This window comes from Ambystoma mexicanum, chromosome 7q, assembly GCF_040938575.1.
Source record: "Ambystoma mexicanum isolate Mex_15411 chromosome 7q, UKY_AmexF1_1, whole genome shotgun sequence".
Classification (NCBI taxonomy): domain Eukaryota; kingdom Metazoa; phylum Chordata; class Amphibia; order Caudata; family Ambystomatidae; genus Ambystoma; species Ambystoma mexicanum.
Window position 1 is genome coordinate 595,013,029 of NC_090941.1, and position 24,083 is coordinate 595,037,111.

The following is a 24,083-nucleotide window of genomic DNA, read 5'->3' on the forward strand; positions in this document are numbered from 1 at the left end:
GAAGATCTAGATAGGTTGATTGCTAAACCTGATGGACCAGGGGCCGAAGCGGATTTGGTATCAAAAAGAAGAGTTCGAGAAAAGGGGGATTTAGAGCGCTAGATCTAATGAAGCTGTGTGTGGGTAGTACTTTTTAGATTATTTAATCCCATTGTTGGATGTAATAATGGGAACTTGGAAGGGTATCTAATTACAGCTGAGTTTTGATGAATAAATCTTGTTGAGCATTGACCACACCACTCCCCGAAGACCCCTCATCCAGGTGATCCTTCCGCACTGGTCCACCCCCATGAACTGGATCCAAAAGCGATGGCTGTATCCTGGCCACCTGGATGACAGATCTCCAGGGTCTAGTGGGTGAGATACCTTCTGGATTCTCACAGTGCATTCTCCAAACCCTCCTTTAAGATAACTCCCTGGGTATGACTTGCTGAGGTGAGAGTGGAGGAACTATCAGTCAGGTGCCGGGTCTGTATTTTTAGTACACTCAGAAGAGTACCTTGCATATCTGGTATTGCTTCTAGAAGGGACTGGGTTCTATTTTCACTCTTGTCGGGTGGGGTGGTGTAATCTTGTATAGTTATTACCTCCTGCTCGACATCAGTCTCAGCCGTGAGTTAGGGCAAGCATTGAAATCTCACCGCTTAAGAAGATAGGTGGGGTGTCAATGGGGAAATGGTTCAAGCTGCGACCATTAACCTGTGCAGTCTTCCCCTCAACTTGATTGTAAACCACCTGGGGACTTGAATCAGGCTCCTCCACATATAGGGATTGTGAGTGATTCTGCATTTCTTGTGCCGGTGATAGCTCATCGTCTGCCTTGCCACCTAGAACTGAGATACGCTCATTGTGTGGGGAGGGCAGAAGCGGCAAAGCCATAGCTCTAGATAGACTGTCTCTCCTATTACTAAACACCAAAGGTGCTGTTAAAATGTCTCTTCTAGATGCAGCAAATCTTTCTTTTTCTTCATTATAACATTGATTACCAAAATGATCAGGGACTTTTTTCACACACAACAGTTAACAATCCCACACTTTTATGGATTGCGGCAGTGATCCTTGATATAAATGAAGACAAAAACCTGGGTGTCACAATTCAAGTAACAAGCATTCGGTACCGGTCTTTACCACTCTCTACAGGGCAAACTACGCCCAACGTACAGGAGTTCCTATTTGTTTCACCCAGATGGGTTCAGCCGAATGAAACAGCTGTCCACCGAGTCATTCCAGAGCCCACCCAAAATGAATGGGGAGCAATGTCCCATACTGTTGTTCGTGCCTAGTCAATAAATCCAACAAAACACAGACTGATTTCCCCACTGGCGCTGCTGGGTCAAGCGAACTCACAGATCCTCCCTTCGCTCGAGTAGCTCCCAAGAGATAGTAAATCAATCAAGCAAGGAATTTGTGTGGAAACGGTTATCATTTCTTCTCCATGAAAGTAAAACAATGAAATCCTCCGCCCAACTTTGGACCGCTATACTGAGCGCGCTGTTCTCGACTACTTACAGGACTTGACACATGCTTGTAAAGAGCTCATCCCGCCTGCACCCAGCTCCCAGATAACAGCCAACAGCACTCTCCAAGCACTCCGCAATGGGTGCACACCAAATGCGCGCAGCCACCCAATTTTAGGTGTGTTAGTGCTGGGGGCCAGGGCTTGCTACTTCTGCTTGAAAATCAGGCCAATTCTGAAAATAAAAATAAGTTCTTTAGATGAAATAGCCCAAGTATATACTCTATAGTCTTTTTTTTTTTTTTTTTTATTGAAATATAGCTGAATTCAATCAACTTTTTTCAGCAAGCATTTCATAACTTTCCATAGTCTGTATAGTCTGGTCAGAGTCCAGCAATGCAGAAAAGTGCTTCCAAAGGTATCTATGGCTTCTTCAATGTTAAATTACCTCCAGGTGGACAGAAGCCAGCAGAACAGCTCCAACACAGTCAACTTCACTCTCCCAAGCACTCCTGCAAGGCGCATGCTCCAAATGCACATAGCGACCCAATTTTATGCGTGTCAGTGCAGGGGGCGACGGTTCTTGCTGCTTCTCCTTGAAATTAAGGCCAATTCTGCAAATAAAAGTAAGTTGTTTGGATAAAATAATGCAAGTATATTGTATATAGACTGTACAGTCTTGGTAATACTGTGCGGTTGCGAAGGTCTCTAACAGGTGAACATTGTGAAAGCGAAGTACAAAGGTTGTGGAAGGGAGTTTGAAGACAGGCAAGGGCCGCCTGTGAAAGTAACTGAGAAGGAACTTTGTGAATATCTGTTTGACAAGTGACAAGTGTGAAACTGGGCGAGGGAAGCCCAAAAGAATCCATTGAATAGAATTTTGATGCATATTGAACTGTCATTGAAATAGGCGAGGGAAGCCTAACCGATTTATGGGATACCGTTGAACTGTGCATACTACCCACGTTGAAGGGACTTTGTAAGAACTGAACTGAACTTGGGGAAGGAAGTGGTGAGCCACTCTGATTGCCATTCTGACATTCTTTTGATACACTCTTTTATTTTCATACATTTCCCACACTTAGTTATTGTGAAACGTGAGGGCAAAGAGAGGTTTCTGACACAGGCAGAAGGGAATGTTTAATGTGGCTTTGTTTAATGAAAGAATGAATTAAAACATATTAGCTCCAAAACCTCAGTTTAGTAAGGGAGAAGGGTGATATGCTTATAGTTGGCCTGATTGTCTAAAATAGTACCAGGACATAGGGCACAGCATGGTTTGAAGGGAAGACATTGGTTTTACTGGGGTGATAGAGAGAGATGAGGTTCATGAAGTAGTAGCACTTGGCAGCAGCAAGGGCAGCATCGAGACAGCGGAGAGGGGCAAGTATGTAGAAGGGGTGGCACCAAGAGGGGGTGCAGGGGCTGCAGGAAACTGAAAGTTTAAGGATGGAACAGGAATGTTGGGTTCATTGGGGAGTACAGGAAAATGGAGTTATCAATGTAGGGAGTCAAGACCATAGATGAATTTAAGACAAGAAAAATACATTTAGAAAGAGTACAACTCTGTATTGAGAGCCATCTGGCTTGGTGGCTATGTGCAGAGGTTGGGGGAATGATGTGGTAGGCCTGGGGTAGGTTGTCGAGGGCTTGAACTGAAAAGTTTAGCACTTTGTTAAAGGTAGAGTGTGAGTAGCGTTGTAGCCAAGGGGCAAGCATGAGCATTAATCGAGTTTACTTAGAACAAGAATGAGCATTAATCGAGTTTACTGAGAACAAGAGTAGGGAGTAGCAGTTTGGCAGAGTAATATGTGAGAGGTGGGTCAAACCAATGGGGGCTCGCCCATAAGGGACACTAGGGCAGTGAGCCCCTTAACTTTAGAAATGCATTTGCATTATGGAGTGAGTGATTCTAACTTTCTACATAATGCAAATGCAGTATTTGCATTTACAAAGAACCTAAACTCATTTAAATGATTTGCAAATGGAAACACTGGTGTTCTCCCTTATGCCCTGCATAGTATTTTACATACACAACGCCCATGCCTTCATTCATGTAGAGCTCTGTGAAAGGCATTAGGGAGCACAGGGGTGACATCACTCTCTTCAGGATGCTTCAAGGTTGCTGAAAAATCCAGTGCATGAATCATAGGCGCGTTATAAATGCCATATCATATCATATCCTATCCTTAAGGCCTCTGCACGACTCCCTCTGCCTTTCTGTCTCTGGTGGGAGTGGGGTCCGAATGCTGACCATGTCATCTCCTGATCTAAGAACAGGAAGGAGGATGGGTGAAGGATGTCACCGGACCCCTGACTCTCTTTCCCCAACATGATGACATCTATAGGAAGAGGGAGCCCAAGAGAAGATCACTGCTCTGCTACCATCCAGGTAAGCTTTTAGCATGAAACAAAACAATAAATGTGTGCCTGTTTGTGTGAGTGCATGTGTGAGAAAAACGTTTATTTTAAAGGGTGTGTGTGTGTGTGAGTGACAGGCTTTATCTTCATTTGTAAGTGTTCCGGTGGGTGCTGTGTGAATGATTGAAAGAAGCTGTATGAGTACATGACTGTTGGTGTGAATGCTGTGAATGTGTTTATGAATTTGTATGCCTGTGTGACTATGTATTCTGGTGGGTGCTGTGTGAAATATTGAAAGAAGCTGTATTGGGGCGTGACTGTTTGTGTGAATGGTATGAATGTGTATATGGGGGCCTGATTCTGAGCTCCAGGTAAAATAAGAAAAGTGTCATTCTGAGATGGCAAGACACATTTCCTATTTGCTTTTCATTCTTTGCTTCGAATTATATAGATCACAATATAGAGTAAATAAGTCAATTTGCCATTCTATCCCAGAATAACACTTTTGGTATTTTACATGCCGCTGGCAATCAGTTTTTGAATGTGTGTATCTTTGTGAGTAAGTGGTCTGGTGGTGCCGTGTGAATGATTGAAAGAAACTCCCTGGATGCATGACTGCTTGTGTGAATGGCGTGAATGTTTATATGAGGGCCTGATTCTGAACTCCAGGTGAAATTAGAAAAGTGTTATTCCATGATGGAAAGACACTTTATATAGATCACAATATAGAGCAAATAACAAAGTGTTATTCCATCACAGAATTACACTTTTGTTATTTTATATGAGCTTGCAATCAGGCCCTGAATGTGTGTCTTTGTGATTGAGTGTTCTGGTAGGTGCCGGTTGAATTATTAAAAGAAGCTGGATGGGTGCATGACTGCTTGTGCGAATGGTGTGTAAGAATGTATGTATTAGAATGTCCATATGAATAGTGTTGATATGTATATAAATGCATGTATCAGCATGTGTATTTCAATGGTGTGAATGTGTATATGAATGCATGTATATGCATGTATATACGAATGGTGTGAATGTGTATTTGAATGTGTGTATATACATAGTATGAATGTGGATATGAATGCATGTATCTGAATGTGATTATGAATGGTGCAATGTGTATATGAATGTATGTATCCGAATGTGTATATAAATAGTATTAATGTGTATATGAATATGCGTATCTGTGTAAGTGAACTGGTCAGTGCCGCATGAATGATCAATCGGATTGCGTGTGTGTGTTTGTGTATGTGTGTCTGTGAAGGCTCGAACTGGGAGAGGGCATTGATACAAGGGAATATCACAGTATGAAAAAAATTGCATGCAGTCGGTAAGAACATGTTTTCTTCCTATGGCATTAATTTTTTTTCTAAACATATATGATAAACTTGAAAAGTGTGATTATATGGCTAGAGTGACGAATGTTGATGCAGTCTGTCTAGCTATCATTTTAATTGTGGCATGACATCTTATTTCTGGACATCTATGCTAAAGCAAACATGATAAAGTGCTATTACTTGGCTAAACTGGCACATTTTGGTGCAGCCAGTCTAGCTATGATTTCTTATTGTGGGCATCAATGGTAAAGCAAGCATGGTAAGTGTTATTTTGAGCCTAGACTGGTGGGACTTTATTTTCATTTTGACAAGGCATTTTTAATGGCAAAGATTGGGTAAGCCAGGGGAACAATACATGTGAGGTATGACACTAGGGGTGGGGCAAGGAGTTAAACCCCTCTGTTTTCAAATAAAGAGGCAGAATGTAGCCAAGTCAGTGTTTAGTCCAACACACATTGCTATGTCATTGAGAGATCCATGTTTCAGTAAATGCCATTGCAGAGAGGTTCAGGTGGTTGGAGTTGTCATAGCCAGTGATGAAACACATTTTGTTGCAAATAGACGAGTTTCCACAGGCCTAGAGTGAAGTTTGTTTACAATTATAGAGATGTTACTGTAATTTCTGAGCTACAGTTCATCCTAGACCACTCATACGAATGAAGTTGTCACCTCACGTATCCTTGCCCAAATGGTGCAGACTCCCAAGTCAGCAGGAAGTTGTGAATATAATCTACCACTAACAAAGTGGTTTGGCAAAGAGAAAATGCTAGCATCGGGATGTGACCACCCTGGCAAGTGACATTCAAGAGGGAGACACTCTGCCCACCAGCGGTGGCTGATACGGACGAGTTGCGGACAAAGGCTGATGTAAAGACATAGGGGCATGTGGATCTGGTGTCAAAGGTTGCTGTTGTGATTTTTGTGGCAGTGGTGATGTTTGCAGCAGTGGTGGTGCTGCTGTGTGTGCCCTCAAATATGGTGACCATACACAATGTGGTACCAGAGCTCTGTTGCCTGGCAGTGGTGGCATGGGGGCTGATACTGATCCTACTAAGGTGGCCATCATTATATCGAGTAACTGTTCAACATTGAAATGACATGCATTTACTAGCTGTACACTAATGGGTCACATTATGCGGTACACTAATGTCATTTGAAAGTCACTCAGTAACTTCTGATAACTACATTTCATGCCCTGCATTTTAGCATTGTGTGCCCTATGTATGGAACACATTTGGGATGTTGTGGCAGAGAATATATTGCCCTCCTAATGACTGTTCATGTTGTAGACCGCTGTCACCATTAGGACATTGGTATATTGTAGGAACACATGCAACATCACAGTTGTAAATTTTGCACTGCCACCACAATAGGGACACTTTGAAATTGCAGTTTGTGATACAATACAGATCTTACCATACATGGAAGTGTGCTCAAATGTGCAAAGCAGGTCTTTTGTCTGATAGGTCTCACCGCCGTTCCTCTCCTGGGGTCCTACTATGAATTTAGTGAATACTTCCCTTGCCCCTCTGCACCACGCAGATTTCCTATCACATGGAAATCTCATCATTACACTCTGAAATTTCAATGTTTTGCATGTGACACAGTGAGCCTCATTACAACGAGTGCGGCCGTGGAATGAACGGTGCCGGTAAGGGACCGGCACCGTTCATTCCGGGCCACCACATTACGAGGTCTTCAGCGGGTCCCACTCTTCATGCCTGGTCAGACCAGATGTGCAAAGCGGGACTCCCTAGCAGACCAGGATGCTAACAGCGGGCCCGTCATTAATGCGCCCATTGTCAGCATCCTCCCCATTCCCATTGAGCCCTATGGGGGCTCAAATGCGAATGAGGATGTACCAGGTCCGGGTGCCGTGAAAGGGAATGACCGGGCCCTCCTAGGTCGGAATGGCCCAGTAAGTCCCCTTTTGCAGGACCCGGACCCGGTACCCGGTTTGGGGGTAGCCATGCCGCTAAAAACAGCATGGCTACCTCCAAACTCGTAATGAGGCCCAGTGTCATAGGAAGCAAGCAGCCTGTGTTTCACAATGTGTGGGGCCAGGAATTCTACATTGGTCACATGCCCTGTTTGCAGTATACACTTCAATTGTGAGACCACAGCATACTTAAATTGCATGTCTACTCCCCACCAGCTCACACCTCCTCGCTCCCAATGTCCTCCAAGCCAGAAATGACCAAGACTGCAGTGGCCATCTCCTTTCAGGTGAGGAACACCAGTCATGTGACAATCTCCCTTGTGTTTAATTAGACTTTTGTTGATGTTGGCAATGATAGTACACACCAGCCACCTGAGATCAGTTAACCTCTTTTTGAGGTCATTTGTGATGCATGGCTGGATGGATATCATAGCTATATTGCATCAGATATTTTCCCACAGATGGATCTTCCTCTTGGGTCAGTTTGGGATCTGAGGTGCCTACTAGCCCCGTTGCTTCCTTTACCATTTCATCTGCAAAAACCATGAGTTACTGCCCTGAAAAATTCACATTATTCTAGCATCTGTCTCCCTCCCACTTTGGCACCTCCAATATAAACCACATTTTATTTTCTCTGTTATTTATCATGCAACACACCTATATGGAATATTTGAGAGTGAGTAAAGAAAGGATGGGGGTGGGAGTGTGAAAGGGGTGGTGGTACTCTTCCTGCTTGCCCCTCTCTTTTCTTTTTTATTGTGTGTCTTGTCTTAGTGCCTTCATGCCTCAGGGCTTTCGTTTCGCGCTTTATAAATACATAAATAAAATAAATAAAGAGTGAAGACGGGAAACAACATAACAAGCGACAAACACAAGTTCAATTGCATATTACAAAACAAGGTTTCAACGCATTAAACTTTCCACACTTCCACAATAATTTAATTAAGTGCATTACCCGGAGTAGGACTTTCAGCAATTCTGAAGAATCACCTCATACTTAAGGGTACAGCTTCCTGAAGAGTAGAGTTTTAAGAGTTTTACTGAACTTAAAGAGGTTGGGTTCCAGACTTAAGTACAGTAGGAGAGAGCTGCAAAGTTTAGGGTCGATGACTGCCAGTCACTTTTTGGGGTACGTCTGTTGGAAAGAGTGCAGTGTAATTGTCTCTGTGGAGTATTTTCACTTTTGAATGGAAAGCCAATGGATATTCTGGAGAACCTTGGAGACCTTATCGTATGTCTTTAGACTAAAAATCACCCACGCTAGCTTATGTATGGCTTGAAGTTTAGTGATTTCTTTCTTTGAAAGAACCAATTTATGGCCATTTGACTAGTCCAGCTTCGCGATTGTAAGAGCCTGAATTATTAGGATTTTGTAGTTCATACCCATTGTGGTGGGGAGGGGCCGGTTTAGTAGTTTGAGCAGGACATTTCACATATTGACTACATATATTGATATTGATATTGATATTTTATTTCTATCGCGCTCGTACACAAGTGTTTCAGAGCGCGATAAGGCAAGGGAGGGGAACAGGGGAGAACAAAACAGCGATCTTACTAGGCCCAGTGACATTGAGAACGGGCAAGTGCATGGGAGAGGGGGAGGGGAAAAGTGCATGGAAGGGGGGAGAAGTGGAAAGTGCGAAGCAAAGGAGAAACAGATAAATAACAATAAATAAATAATAAAGGCAATAAACAGTGGTAGTCCAGACAGAAATTTGCAAGTGCTAGGTTTAAGGCAGCAGACAGGGTAGGTCTGATAAGTGCAGGAAGAAAGGGGGGGCTGTATGCGTACATATACATACCCCAGTGAAAGGGGTGGCCCGGAGGCATTGCGGGAGGGTGGCAGGGTGAGCAGGTACCTGAGCCCAGAGGACAGAGGGTGGTCAGGTGAACGGTACCAAGAGAGAACAGATCAGCAATGGAGAGGGGGAGCGAAGGCAGAAGAAAAGAGGAAAGTCTTGAGGTGCTTCCGGAAGCGGAGATGGTTCTCCCCAAGTTTTAGAGTGGCAGGGAGGCTGTTCCAGACGGAGGCCCCAGCCGAAGACAGAGATCTACCCCCAGCTTGTTTCTTTGAAAAACGACTGACCCTGAGGGAGTTGGCAGTAGATGATCGAAGAGCTCGAGAGGGGAGGTTTTTGCGGAGGGATAGCTGAAGGTAATTTGGACCCAGGCCCTAGAAAGAATTGTGGACAATGCAGAGGGTTTTGAATTTAATCCTTGCATCCACTGGGAGCTAATGGAGAGAGTTCAAAGCTGGAGAGATCCGATCCCAGGGCTTGAGGCCAAGGCCAAGTCGTGCAGTCCTGTTCTGGATTAGTTGCAGAGGGCGGAGAGTAGAGGCAGGTAGATTTAGAAAGAGGCTGTTACAATAGTCCAAGCTAGAGAGAACCAGAGCTTGTGATACCATGAGCTTCTGGGGGAAGGAGGGGAAAGGCAGAGTACCTCTGAGGAGATGCAGTAGGAAATTTGACTTTTTAGAGACCTTTGTCTTTTCTACCTAGTATCCAGCTGACAACACACCACCTCTTACCTGCATCATCAGCGGCTGGCACTTGCCTTCTCAGCCCGCGCTCGCTTCCTGGAGGAGGCGGAGCCCATCGGCGGTCACGTGACCTATCACGTGACTTGATCACAGCTGAAAAAGCAGCCCCGATCGTTCGAGTGGCGCTTTTGTTCTTTTCTACCTAGTATCCAGCTGACAACACACCACCTCTTACCTGCATCATCAGCGGCTGGCACTGCGAGTCCAGGGGGACTCTTGCCTTCTCAGCCCGCGCTCGCTTCCTGGAGGAGGCGGAGCCCATCGGCGGTCACGTGACCTATCACGTGACTTGATCACAGCTGAAAAACCAGCCCCGATCGTTCGAGTGGCGCTTTTGTTCTTTTCTACCTAGTTTCCAGCTGACAACACACCACCTCTTACCTGCATCATCAGCGGCTGGCACTGTGAGTCCAGGGGGACTCTTGCCTTCTCAGCCCGCGCTCGCTTCCTGGAGGAGGCGGAGCCCATCGGCGGTCACGTGACCTATCATGTGACTTGATCACAGCTGAAAAAGCAGCCCCGATCGTTCGAGTGGCGCTTTTGTTCTTTTCTACCTAGTATCCAGCTGACAACACACCACCTCTTACCTGCATCATAAGCGGCTGGCACTGCAAGTCCAGGGGGACTCTTGCCTTCTCAGCCCGCGCTCGCTTCCTGGAGGAGGCGGAGCCCATCGGCGGTCACGTGACCTATCACGTGACTTGATCACAGCTGAAAAAGCAACCCCGTTCACCCTTGCGGCGTTAAGCCTGGTGCGGAGTAAAGGGCGTTGCATTCTTACTTTTACAAGAGCTGTTTTGCTGCTGTTTGGCTCTGAGAGGCATAGACATTGAGTCCCGGCATATAGTCAAACCCGCTGCACTTCGGTATCTTGATACTTGAATAAACTATGAAATTTTAACTCCTTGACTCGGATGAGCTAGCAGAAGTAAGTGCCTTTATTATTAACTACTTTCAATTAAAATCATACAACAAGGTGCTCATTTTTAAAAGTTTCATTTAAAACCACTCTATACTTAAAAGTGATGAAACTGCGTAGCAATCTGATTGGAGATGATCTGAAGACACCTGAATGGGAAGAACCTATTATATCAACCATGATACTCGATGATATACCAACGAGCACACAACTAGATATTGCGCCATCATCTTCCTTTAATGTAGTGCCTCCACAAATCACAGCCCATATTCGTTTAGAGTCGCCTACCTTAACTCCCAATAGAGCACACGCAACTCATGAAGCTTGTCTTCCCCTAACTGAAAACTGGAAAAGGGGACTTGAATTCACTGTTACAACATCAAAGATACAGAAAAAAATTGATGATCACTTCGGTGGAAAAACAATTCTCAAAGAAGCTGCCCCGGTGATCATTCATGGTGAATCTTCATCCATTAAAGCTACTTCTGTATCAATATCACCAATTTCTGATACAACCATGCATCCCATAGAGAAGTTAAATCTATCAAATTCTGATGGGAGTTCAGACTCTTTATCCTCTGACCAAGATAACAACTTACTAATGCTTCATACCTCGTCTGCAGTTCAAAATTTGCAGGACGGGCCTCTTCAAAGTCCATCTGGTCCTTCTGCTCATACTCTACATGCTCTTAGCTATGTTCTAAATTCCTTAGTCTCTGTCTTTGAACTACTAAAGGGTGAAGTTCAGTCACAAACTGGCTCCCTCATCGAATTAACCAAAGAAGTTGCCATTTTAGATGGTGCGATGGTAGGTTGTTGCAATCTCATCAACAACAATCTTTTGCATCAAATACAAGAACTTAAAGTAGAATCAGCAAAACAAGGAATGGATCTCTCTGCCATACAGAGATCCATGGCTCTTAAGAATACTTTAGAAGAATCCAATAAAAATTCACTCCAGGAGCTTTTTAATCTTATGCAAAACTCTGTAACCAAAGCGCCGTCTTCACTCACTCAAACCACTGATAATGACACATGTCAGCCCTTAGACGATACTCCTTTGTCTGAGTCAATTCTCGATGAATTTCGAAGACTGGCCAATGTAAGTATTGAGTGTGAAAACGAGAACATCCTAAATGCACATATAACAATTGTTCCAGTCGCCATCAATGATGAGCAATGTGTGATGCATACCCTATGTCCACAACAACCTTCATCATCAGGAGGAAAGAAACAAAGAAAAAAAGAAGCAAGAAGGAAAAAAAGATTACGTGACCAAGGCATCAATATGAAATACAAGAAAAAGCACACCTCTCAAAAAAATGTCAAAAACAGTATTACAACCAATAAACAAAATCAAGAGGTGGTTCTTACCAGTGAAATGGAGAGGGTAAAGAAAACATCATTGATGACATCAACAAGTTCGCAAACCACTGAAGTGACCTATGAACAATCGATAGGACTCTCTACAACATCTCCGCAGAAGATTTTAAAAATAGCTCCAATTTTCCTTCGAAAAAAACCTTTAAAAAATTTTTTTCCATCTCTACCTACTGCCAATCAAATCAAAGAGGCCCCGCGGACAATTGCCCCCATATTTCTAAAAAATCATCATGGTCAAAAACAGTCTCCAACACTTGATCATGAGATACAAATAAAACTTGGCACTGGTAAATTTAAAACTTTACCTCCATTTGGTTCAAATGAAGTATATGTTGCAAACGCAAGTCAAAGACCAGATGCGATTTCCATATCACTCACTCATGAGAGAGAATCTGTTGTCTCTAATTCTCACTCCATCCTTGATTCAGACAAAAGCATAATCTCCTTGACAGACAAGATGGAAACAAAAAACATGGTCCATCCGAAAAATCGCGGTACTTCTATGGCAAAACGATCGGTCAAGCCCTTAATCATCCCGCAGAAACGTATGGTATTGGCATCAAAAGCAATCTCCAAAAAATACCATTTACAAACTTTAGCACGTCAAGATAATGCTAATAACGATCGAGAAAAAAACCACCATTGCTGCTAAACACCATGTAAAATCCAATCTAGATAACCTGGCTATCACTGTAGATAGTTCAGAGTATACTCTACCGACTACACAAAATAAATCTGAAAAGCAAATTAACCAAAATCTTCTTTTACATAGATTCTCTCAGCAGACATTAGAAGAACATAGAAAGGAGATTCGATGTGCAGTTGACGCATATATGTCAGCCCAACCAGCACAAAAATATTTTAGACACTATGACCCAACTACCAACTCCTCTCTCTATGGTCAAGAAACATCTATCCCAAGATTAGAAAACCCTCGTCAAGTTTGTGAGGCTGAAATTGGGACTGCTAAGAATCAACTTTTAACCCAGAATTCTCTTGGACTTAACTGCATTAAGGCAATTAATCAAACATGCGTAGTCGATCCACCATTAATGGAAAAAACTATGCCCGGTATCAACATTGCGCTACAAGAAACACATCTTTTATCAGCATTGGGACCACAACTACAACGATTAATCGAAACAACCATAGCAAACTCTCTAGACAAACAAGTCTTATCAGAACCGATCCCAACCAAGTCTGACCCTGTTCTTTTACAGAACAAAAGAATATTCAAAAATGATCTCAAACGACCAGCATTGCATTCATTGATCATAGCTTGTCGTCAACCCCCAAATGTGCAATATGATCTAAATCACAGTTCCATTCTTACCATCTTTGCTGAAATCCCTGAATTAGAAGATATACACTCAACTGATATTCAGTTGGTGGAGTTTGAAGATACTCAAATTCTCACTTCAGTAAAACTGTGGATAAATTCTAGAGTGGTTGTCAATACCATATGGTCAGCTAAAAACCATCTATATGATTTAGGTTTTGTCGTCGAAGTCAGTCCTTTTTCATCTAAAACTCCGACGACAAAACCCTCGCCTCTAAATGACACCCATGAGAGGAACAGTGAAAAAGCTGCCACCCAGGAATCCTCAGTTGGCTTTAGAAAATCTTGCAATTGCCAGTTAACCCATAATGAGCACTAGCTAGTTACATCTACGCCTCGAACTCATGTCTCTCTTACCAGTTGGAACACGAGAGGGTTTCGTCATTTACTGAATACTGTTGATTCAAGCCTTGATGACGTTGATATAGCTACGCTTCAAGAAACCTGGCTCACTAGTGTCCCAACTTGGGACAATTATAATATACACATAAATTTAGCCCATAAATCAAATCATGGACGACCGTCGTCAGGGCTTCTTATAGCTGTTAAACAAAATCCTCTCATTGAATCTGAAGATTGGTCATCTCCAAATTGTTTCCAGCAGATGATAAAACGTAAGATTGGTAAATCAATATATGCCTTGATAAACGTGTATTGGAACCCTGCTGGTATTTCCGACCATATATTTATGAGAGACATGAATTCTTTAATGCGACTGGTGAGTCTTGACAACACTATAAAACATATTATTATAACAGGGGACTTAAATCTGCATTACTTTGACCATCACAAATTTTGTAATAGATTGATATTATGGAATCACTTCATTGAAGTACATAACTTTCAAATGCTAAATGGATCACTTACAGATGATATTCCCCCACAGCCAACGTGGCATAGAGGTAACTCCTCAGCAATAATCGATTACATTTATGTAAGTCAATCCCTCATTTCACAAGTTTATAAGTTTGAAGTAATTCCATCAACCCTGAGTGATCATAATTGCCTCTCTATGCATTGGAATACAATTGATTCGATAAGCGTCCAGGCGATTAATAACACCCTAGATTTTGTAACTGTCAATTATGGTGGTAATCGCCTATGCTGGAGTGACACCTCTTTAAAAAGATTTAATCAATTCTATGCCAGAATAACCTCTGAAGCCAATATGCACTCCCAGATACAAACGCCTTATCATAAAGTAATGCAACTCTTCCAACATAAAACTAAAAAATGCATGTTGTCTAGCACTGGTACTATGCATGTATTCAATAGGGTAGTGGAAGCTGCAAAAAGACTATTTCGCTCGAAAAAACGACAAGTTTTGAAACTGCCGTCCAATTTAAGAAACACTGTCAATTCTCATCTAAAGACAAATTATAAAAATTGGCTAAGATCACACCGAGCCATTTTATATCAAAATGACAGCTCCAAAATGCTAAACATGATAGCAGGAAAGAACACTTCACAGATTTGGTCGATAATTAATAAGGCGACCACAAATCACCAAATAACTCAACAATCTAACAATGTGTCAGAACGAGCATGGATTACACATTTTTCAAATTTATACATGCCATGTTCAAATATAAATAAACAAAACCTGCCAGAAGTGACAAATCATTTTACTTTAACTTTTGATAAAGAAGATATATTATTTTTCATAAATAAAGCAAGCGCATCTCGAGCTCCGGGTCCTGATGGGCTTTCGAATTTTACGTTAAAACAACATCCTGAAATTTGGTCTGAGATATTATATAATATGTTTTCAAATATAATTCAGACACAATTAGTCCCGGATTCATGGAAGCGTTCAATTATTCTTCCAATTTACAAAAAAGGAAATAGGTCTGACCCAGCTAGTTACAGACCCATCGCCTTGTTGGATGCCCCGGGCAAGATTTTCAATCGTATTGTACTTCGGGACCTAAACAATTGGGCTTCTAATTTAAAAACGAGAGACCCCTTTCAAGCGGGTTTTGTGGCAGGTTTGGGAACAGCCCCAAACATCATGATTCTAAATATGTTGAAATCACAGTGAATAGTCCGGAATAACCTGCTATATTTGGCCTTCATCGATTTCAGGGTTGCTTTTGACTCTATTGACCGACATCTGCTTTATCAAAAATTAATTTGTTTCTCATGTCCCCCCTCTTTAATTTCCATTATAAAAGAACTTCATACTAATACCTCGATCCAAGTTCGTCTCACCATGGAAGGCCTGCTTTCTAAATTAATTCTTACTGGCCGAGGGCTTAAGCAAGGATGTATTTTGGCATCTTTTTTATTCAACTTGTTTATTCTTGATCTTGGTGAATCATTTGTAAACATAATTAGTGATGCACCAAAATTGGGCCTTCAACGCATAGCTTGGTTGTTATATGCGGACGACTTAGTCCTTTTATCCCAGACCCCTAAAGGGTTACAGAATCTATTGGACAAGCTATATGCATACTCAATAGAAAATAATCTTATAATTAACCTAGAGAAAACACAAGTAGTTGTTTGTCAAAAAGTTAACAACATCTCTTGTGCGAAAAAAAATAAATGGCACCTAAATAAGGTCACCCTAATGAATGTTGAAAACTATAAATATCTAGGCTTGACCATCTATAACACGCAAAGTGAAAAAGCCTATGTTGTTACCCTCAATTCAAAACTCGACACATTGAAATCACAGGCTAGTATACTTGTGTATCGTTATGGTAAGTTCTCATACACTCACATTATGACCTTTTATCAAACGAAAGTAGTTCCAATTTTATTATATGGAGTTGATACCAAACTCTCTATCAGAAGCAACATATGGGACTCATGTGAAGCACGGTTTTGGAGATTTGTATTAAAATTACCGAATTGTGCCCCACTTCCCATGATTCGTTTCGAAATGGGTTTAGTATCACTATTTTCACAATTATTATGGAAAATGTGTGCTCTATTTAGGAAATGTTTGTTAGGGTTGGCTAAAAATAACATCTTAAGCACAGTAGCCTTTTATCTTGCAAATTCCCAAGATCTCTTTCCAATTAGATGGCGAACTTGCGTGTTAAACGCCCTAGCAGATGCAAGTATATCGCTTGAGACACTCCTCACAAACCCTGCTCGAGCCAAGTTAAAACTGTTCCAATATGACTGGATATGCAATACAGCTAAATGCTGCGCATGCAAAGATTTCAATGAACAATGGTTTGGACAAAAGAAGCTGCGCATTATGGCAGACTATTTAGTTAAATTCCCAGCACCACATACGAGACAACAATATCTGCGATTTAGATTTAACTTACTGCCGACACAAGAAATAATGGCAAGGAGAGGGCTGATTTCAAAACATTTAAATTACTGTCGTTTTTGTGAAAATTCAGACATTCCTGAAACTTTACTGCACCTGTTAGTGACCTGCCCAGCTTTAATACTAATAAGAAATTCTTATTTTTCTAATTTACTGTGTACATATGTCCCTATGGATGAAAATGAAATTTGGATCAGATTATTTAGGAGCACAAAATTATCTATTAGAATTGCAATAACACAATTCTTAAATGCTATCTTATCTAATGATGACAATGATATCGAATGAGCTCTTTTTACTCATGTTTCTAATTTGTTATACACATTGTAAAATTCAGATAATCAAATAATTTTACATTTTTTATGACTAATGACTTATTATGGAATTATTATTTGCATATTGTCAATTGTATTTTCATATATTTGAAAGGTTGATTTTATCAACTATACCAAATTAAAAAAAAAAAAAAAAAAAAAAAAGATGTGGGTGGAGAAGGAAAGGGTGGAGTCAAAGATAACCTCGAGGTTCTTAGCCTCGCAGGAGGGGGTGGGAGGACGGCCAAGGGAGGCCGGCCAGAGAGTGAGAGGCCAGAGTATCGATCCCTGGGAGAGGGGGATTGTCATTGTGGTTCCAAAATGTATACCCCACTAGTTCCGTTTCACAATCAGTATATAAAGAAATACCCTGTAGTATTAAATTTGCTAAAACCCCCAATAAAATACCATATCGTTATTATCATTAATAAACAATGGGGGTCATTCCGACCCTGGCGGTAGGGGGTTAACAGCAACGGTAAGGATGCCAGTGCCGTTAACCCCCTACCACCCTATTACGAGGTCCCTTAGTGGGTAGTGGGCCCCACTAGGACTGGCTGGTTTTACCAGCCGGCCTTAGCGGGACCCGTTAAGGGACCATGGAGCTGATAACGGGCCCGCAATTTGCAGGCCCGTTATTAGCTTCTTCCCCATTCCCATTGAGCCCTATGCTCACGCTCTCTACCCACCGTACATGGCCCGACCGCTATGCACAGTCTTTTTGATCACAGCTAGCACCTGGTCACACCCCCTCCGTTCCGCCATAGATTGCTTACACACGGTAGCCTATACCTTACCCTGCACCACACAAGCAGAAAGTTGTGGCCCACAAATCACAACTGGCTCCTCCAACATGCTGCGTTATAAATAAGGATGCTGACCCCACTATGCCTTTCCCTAATGGGAACCCCCTAGAAAAAATGATAACACGTGCAAACGTTGCAGCGCCCATTTCCTTGGACAATGCCATTCAACGCAGTTCCTTTCACCACATAGTCACTCCTCTAACGAACAGGGCCTATGATATGCAGATCAAATGTGCAAATAACCAGTCTCCTCTCACGCTGTCACACCACAATCTAAATGCACAAATGGAAAGTAACAGGCTCTTCCCGAGAACCATAGTAAGGATGCATGACAGGACTAGCACAGGCAATCCACCATGCCTACCTCCCACTAACAGGATACAGAATGCCCGTTTAGGCATTAGATGCCACCCTGCACGCACTCTCATTACACCTATCAGTGTCCCCAAAGCATAGCATGAATGCCCACTTCCTCCCCCATACAGTCTAACACGCCTTCTAACATTCACACCACCACCAAGGTCACGGTTACAGTTAACCCTATCTCATCACTACCCATCCCCCATTCCCCTCAAGACCCTACCCTGTGACTCCATCCTACCAGCCCAGCCATGCCCTTGCTAGCACTCCACCTGCCTTCCAAAAGGCAGCAGATAACACAGTTTCTATCACAACCACCCTCATCAATGCGAGAAGTATCTCGCCACACACCCTTGACATTAACGACTTAATCATCACACAACACCTAGATTTACTTTCCATAACGGAATCTTGGGTACATAAAACCTCCAACCCTAGCACTAGCCATACCTGAGGGCATCTCAATCCTGAGTAGCGATAGACTCGATACTAGAGGAGGAGGGATTACCCTTATCTTCAAAGACACCCTTCCCATTAGAACTCTCTCAACTCCTACGTCAGACAACTATGTGTACCTTTCTACCAAACTTTCCTGCTCCTCTAATGACTCAATTAACATCCACATAATCTACCACCCACCGGGTCCTAGTGGCAGTTTTGAAGAAGACCTACTACTTGGCATAGGGAGTAGCATTAAGCAGACTTCCAGATCCATCATATTAGGCGACTTCAACCTTGGCCTGAATGACCCTAACGACCACCAAGCCACCTCTTTGCTAAGACATTCACTGACCTAGGCTTCCTGCACTGTGTCACGGCCCCCACTCATACCAAAGGCAGAAATTTGGGTTGGATTGCGGACCTGAATACCAAGATTCACCTCATTGCTAACACCCCCTGCTCTTGGTCAGACAACCATATTGTTTCTTCCTCCTTCCGGCTCATCACAACTCTCATGCCCTCCTCCAAACCACTCCCCACATATGGACGTGCAGTGCCCAGAAGATAACTAGGGAGTCCATTGCCTCCCACCTCACTCCCCTTTGCCTCGAGTCCACTCCCTCCACAGACCCCAACGTATTAGCAGCTCTCTACTCTGACACCTTGACCAAAACAGTGAATTCGGTAGCCCCACTTACCTTGCATAAAGCTAAACCATTCCTACATGTCAATGCATGGTTTTCTCCAGACCTCCAGGCACTACGTTCCAACAAACAACAAGCCGAAGATGTGTGGAAAAAAAATCCAGACAATCACAACAAACTAGTCTTTCACAAGATTGCGAAAGAATACAATCACACCATCATCTTACCCAAATCACTAGCTTACAGCATGAGAATCGCTAAATCTGCCTCCAACACTCAGGAAATATTTTGCATCCTTAGAGAACTCGAAACCCCAGCATCCCCCCTACATCATTAAGATGAGTCATGGTGCACTAGTATCCAATCTGCTATGAAGGTCCAAATTCACCAAGGCTAAAGCTCCCATTTCAGGTACCGGCTCACCTCTGCATACTAAGAGTCCATCTTCCAATCTATTTCACTTCAGGGAAATCTCAGTAGAAGAAACCACTAATATCATCTGGTCGTTGAAACCATCTAGATGTAAAGGTGACACCTTCCCTGCAACTATTGTCAAGGACTGTTCAGATATCTTAGCCCCATTCATCACACATTTCATCAATGCCTCCTTCTCGGCAAATTATGTACCCCTCTAGCTTGAAAGAATCTTGGGTCCTCCCACTACTCCAAAAATCCACTTACATCCAACAGCCCCTAACAACTATCACCCAATTACTACAGTACCGTTCCTGATAATGATTTTGGACCGAGTAGCTTACAACCAGATTCAGGTCTTCCTCAAATCAAATCAAATACTAGGGAAACACCAATATGGCTTTCGACCAGTCCACGGAACGAAATGGCCCTGCTACTTGAAAAATCAATTAGATCATTTTAGAGATGAAGGCAAGGAAGCACTGTCCTTCTCCTTGACCTATCAGCTGATTTCGACTTGGTGGACCTCAGAACTGTGTGCCACCACCTCACACTTCAGCAGTTCCCTTCTCCAAGGATGTTATGACCAGGATTTCCTCCTTCCTCAAAGGCAGATCTTCAGGAGTTTTCTCAGACCCGGCAAACGCCCCACCCGAACTCATTCCTTGCGGAGTCCCGCAAGGGTCTTGTGTCTCCCGCACCTTTTACAATATTTTCACCAAACCCCTGTTTAACCTCCTGGATAACCTCAGCATAATTTATACAAATTACGCTGATGACATGCAAATCCTCCTACTGGTGTCTGGCTCACACGAAAAAGATTCCACGCTGATCAACATCTTCTTCACCATCCAGTCTTCGATGGCCATGAACAACTTTTGTCTAAATGATGATAAAGCAGAGATCCTGATACTAGTATCATCTAGGATGCTAAAAAAACTACTCACATCCTATTCATTAGACTTGATCAATGACATCAAGATCCCTTTGTCTGCCTCAGTAAAAACCTTGGGAGTGCACCTCGATGCTACCATCTCCCTGTCAAAACAAGTAAATGCCATTGTCTCATATGCTGGGTACACAGACAAACTCCTCAACGCAGTGAGGCAATAACTTACACTGACCAGGTGCCTGGCCATTGCGAGATCGATAACCGGAGCGAGATTCAACTACTTCAATGTACTATTCTCAGGTACTGCCAAGAAAAACATTTGCAAAATTCAGATAATTCAAAACGCATTGCAGTTGGCACTTAACATTTCCAAAAAAGACCACATCGCTGCAGCAAGAAAACAGGCACACTGGTTCTCCATAAAAGAAAGGATTAACTTCAAAATACTTACCATCATCCACAAATGCCTTCACAACACAGCACCTGAGTATCTGGTTCAAATACTTGTTAAGGCTAACCCTACAAGACTGGTAAGAGCCCCCTACGCCCATCAGAATATCCCACCGAAATACAAGTGTACCAGAGGATGGAGGATGAGCTTCCCATCTGTAGCTGCATCCGAGTGGAACCACCCCCCCAACCTGCACTACGAGCAGAGAGTTCACATTGTGCGTCCAGAAAAACATTAAAAACATTTAACAGAGAGTTAGATGTAGCTGAGCAAAGGGCTCAAGAAGGAAGGTAGTTTGGAAGAGAGAGTTGGGTGTAGTGCAAGCCCCGCCCCCAGAAAGCCTTGTGGATGATGTAGAGAGTCTTGATCCTGATCATTGCAGCCACCGGGAGCCAGTGGAGAGATTTCATGGTTGGAGAGATGCAGTCCCTGGGATGAGCCCAAGGACAAGTCTTGCAGTCCTGTTCTGGATTGGTTGCAGGGGGCAGAGAGTAGAGGAAAGCAGATTGAGAAAGGGCCTGTTGCAGTAGTCCCGCCTAGAGAGGACCAGGACTCTGGAGACAGTGAGCTTATGGGGGAAAGTGAGAAAAGGAAGAATACCTCTGAGGAGGTGCAGCTGGTAGGGGGCCTTCTTGACAATGTCTGTGATGTGAGGAAAGAAAGAGAGAGTGGAGTCCAACATGACACCAAGGCTTTTTGCCTCACAGAAAGGCAAAGGAAGAGGGCCCAACGAGGGCGGACAGAGTGAAAGAGGGAATGTGGGAGCAGGGGTCCCAATCAGAAGGATCTCAGTCTTACTGGCATTAAGGCAAAGATCGTTGGAGGCACACCAATCCTGAATTGTGGATAAACAGTCAGGAATGAGTGAGAGAGGAGAGGAGGCTGAGGGGAACCTGAAAGAGAGCTGAGTGTCATCTACCTAATTCTGAAAGTTAAAGGAGAAGGTAGAGATCAGGTGAGCCAAAGGGTCCAAGTAGACATTGAAGAGCAAGGGTGATAGGTTAGAGTCCTGGAGAACACCACGCGTGGAGAGAGAGGTGGTGGAGAGAAACAACCCAAGTTGGACCTGGGAGAGTCATCCCAGGAGGAAGGAGGTCAGCCACCACAGGGCCTGATCTGTGATTCCCAGGTTCTCTTGGAGTGATTGATCAGGATGGCGTTATTGACCAGGTCAAAAGCAGAGGAAAGGTCAAGGAGGATGAGGACAGAAGGAAGGCGGGAATCAAGATTAGTGAGCAGATCTTTATGGGTTTACAGGAGAGCAGTTTCCATGCCTCTGGCTGCTATGAAGCCAGACTGATGGTCATGGAGACAACTCACATATTCATTGTGGAGAGTAAGCTGGGAGATGGACTGCCTTTCCGGGAGTTTGCCTATGAAAGGAGTGATAGAGATCTGGCGATAGTTTGCCGGACAGGTAGGATTGGCAGAAGGCTTTTTTAGGAGGGGGTGCACAAGGGAGTGCTTGAGGAGAGAGGGGAAAGTTCCAGTGGCAAAAGAGTGATTGCCGAAATTGGTCAAGGCTGAAGCAAGGGTGTCAATGTGGTATATGATGGTCGTGGATGAGCAGAAAGGCACCTGTTTTGAAAACACTTTCATAGATCGAACTTGTCTAGAAACATCATCAGGTGTTGTAAGAGAGAAAGAGGAGAAAGGGTGAGGAGAAGAAGGAGAGGAGGAGACAGGGGGGCCAAGAGAGGTAAGAGAGGAAGAGGAGAGAGAGTACAGGATATCCTGAGTTTTAGTGGTGAAGTGAGAAGCCAGAGCTGTACCGAGGGCCTGGGAGGGAACAGGAGAGATGGAGACTGCAGACAAATTGACCAGCTCCTTGCAGATTTTAAAGAGTTTGGCTGTGTTGTAAGACGCTGCATAGATGCAGGCTTGTATGTGGACTCTTCTTGGACAGGATGGAGGGTCTGTATTACCTTTGGAGCAGGTGGCAGGCCAGTTTGTCAGAGGATGCCCCTGATGACCTCCACTTCCTCTCAGCCACCCTGCACTTGCGTTTCAGGGCGTCAAGAGTTGCAATCGGAGGTAAGCTTCATACAGATTCTCATGGCATGAGCAAGGATGTACAGAGTGTTGGGGATAGAAAGCTGCAGGTTACAGAGGGCCGTGTCAAAGTTTGAGTTAGCCACAGGCATAGGAAGAGCAGAGAAAGTACCGGCAAAGGCATCCATTGACACACGTTTCATTGGCCGAATGACCAAGAAGGTAGGTGGAAGACTTGGCGTGGACTTAGCCTGGGGGACAGAGAGTTTCAGGTGAGAGGAGAGCAGAAAGTGGTTGGTCCAAGAGAGAGGAGTGATGTGAGTGTTAGAGAGGGGGATGTCTGAGGAGATGAGAACATCCAAGGAGTGTCCGGCAGAGTGTGTCGGACCACAAGGTACAATGGAAAGATAGAAAGTGTTGCAGATGTTGTGGAAGAGCCCAGAGGATGGATTAGAAGTAGCCGATTGGATGTTGGGGTCTCCAAGGAGGAGAAATTGACAGGTAGAGTTGCTCGCTGCGCCGCAACTAGAAAGTTACTTTGAAATTGGTATTTTTAAAGTCTGTGTGCACCCAACTTCAAACCTTCTAGATGGAGCATAGCACTCCAGAGCACCTCACTGCATCTAGAGCATAGCTTTGAATTTGGGTGCACACCGGCTTCAAAAAGCTTGTCAGGGCTGGCTTAAGGGACGATGCCATGTGCCGATGCACCCTTTGTTTGGTGAGCCCATGTGCAGGCACACCTCTCGATTGTTCCTTAAGCCAGGCTTGTACATTCCTGTGGAAGTATCACCAGGTGTACATGTGTGCAGGGCCACTGTTGGAAATATGAATGAAACAGAATTAAATCCCGCAACAGTGATATATTAATCATCTTTCCTGAGAAGTATTTCTAACATAGGCAGCTTCCTTTCAATATCCTTGAAAGGAAAGCTGTCTGTCTTTGGGCGGGTTGCTACCAAGTCTGCTGATGGGCCAGGTAAATTGGCGAGGGCTTGAGTTTGAAGAGTGAGCCCCTGGGCCATCCAGTGAGTTTCACAACTGGGCTTCCCCAGCATTATAATGACTGTGATGTTCTGACCATTGAGTTACCCACAGATGACATTACCAACTTTCAATCCTGATGTTGATCAGTAAAATGCCTATGTGATAAATTAATTATGTATCAGAAAAATCATGCCTTTCAGGATGAATGATATGAAAGGGA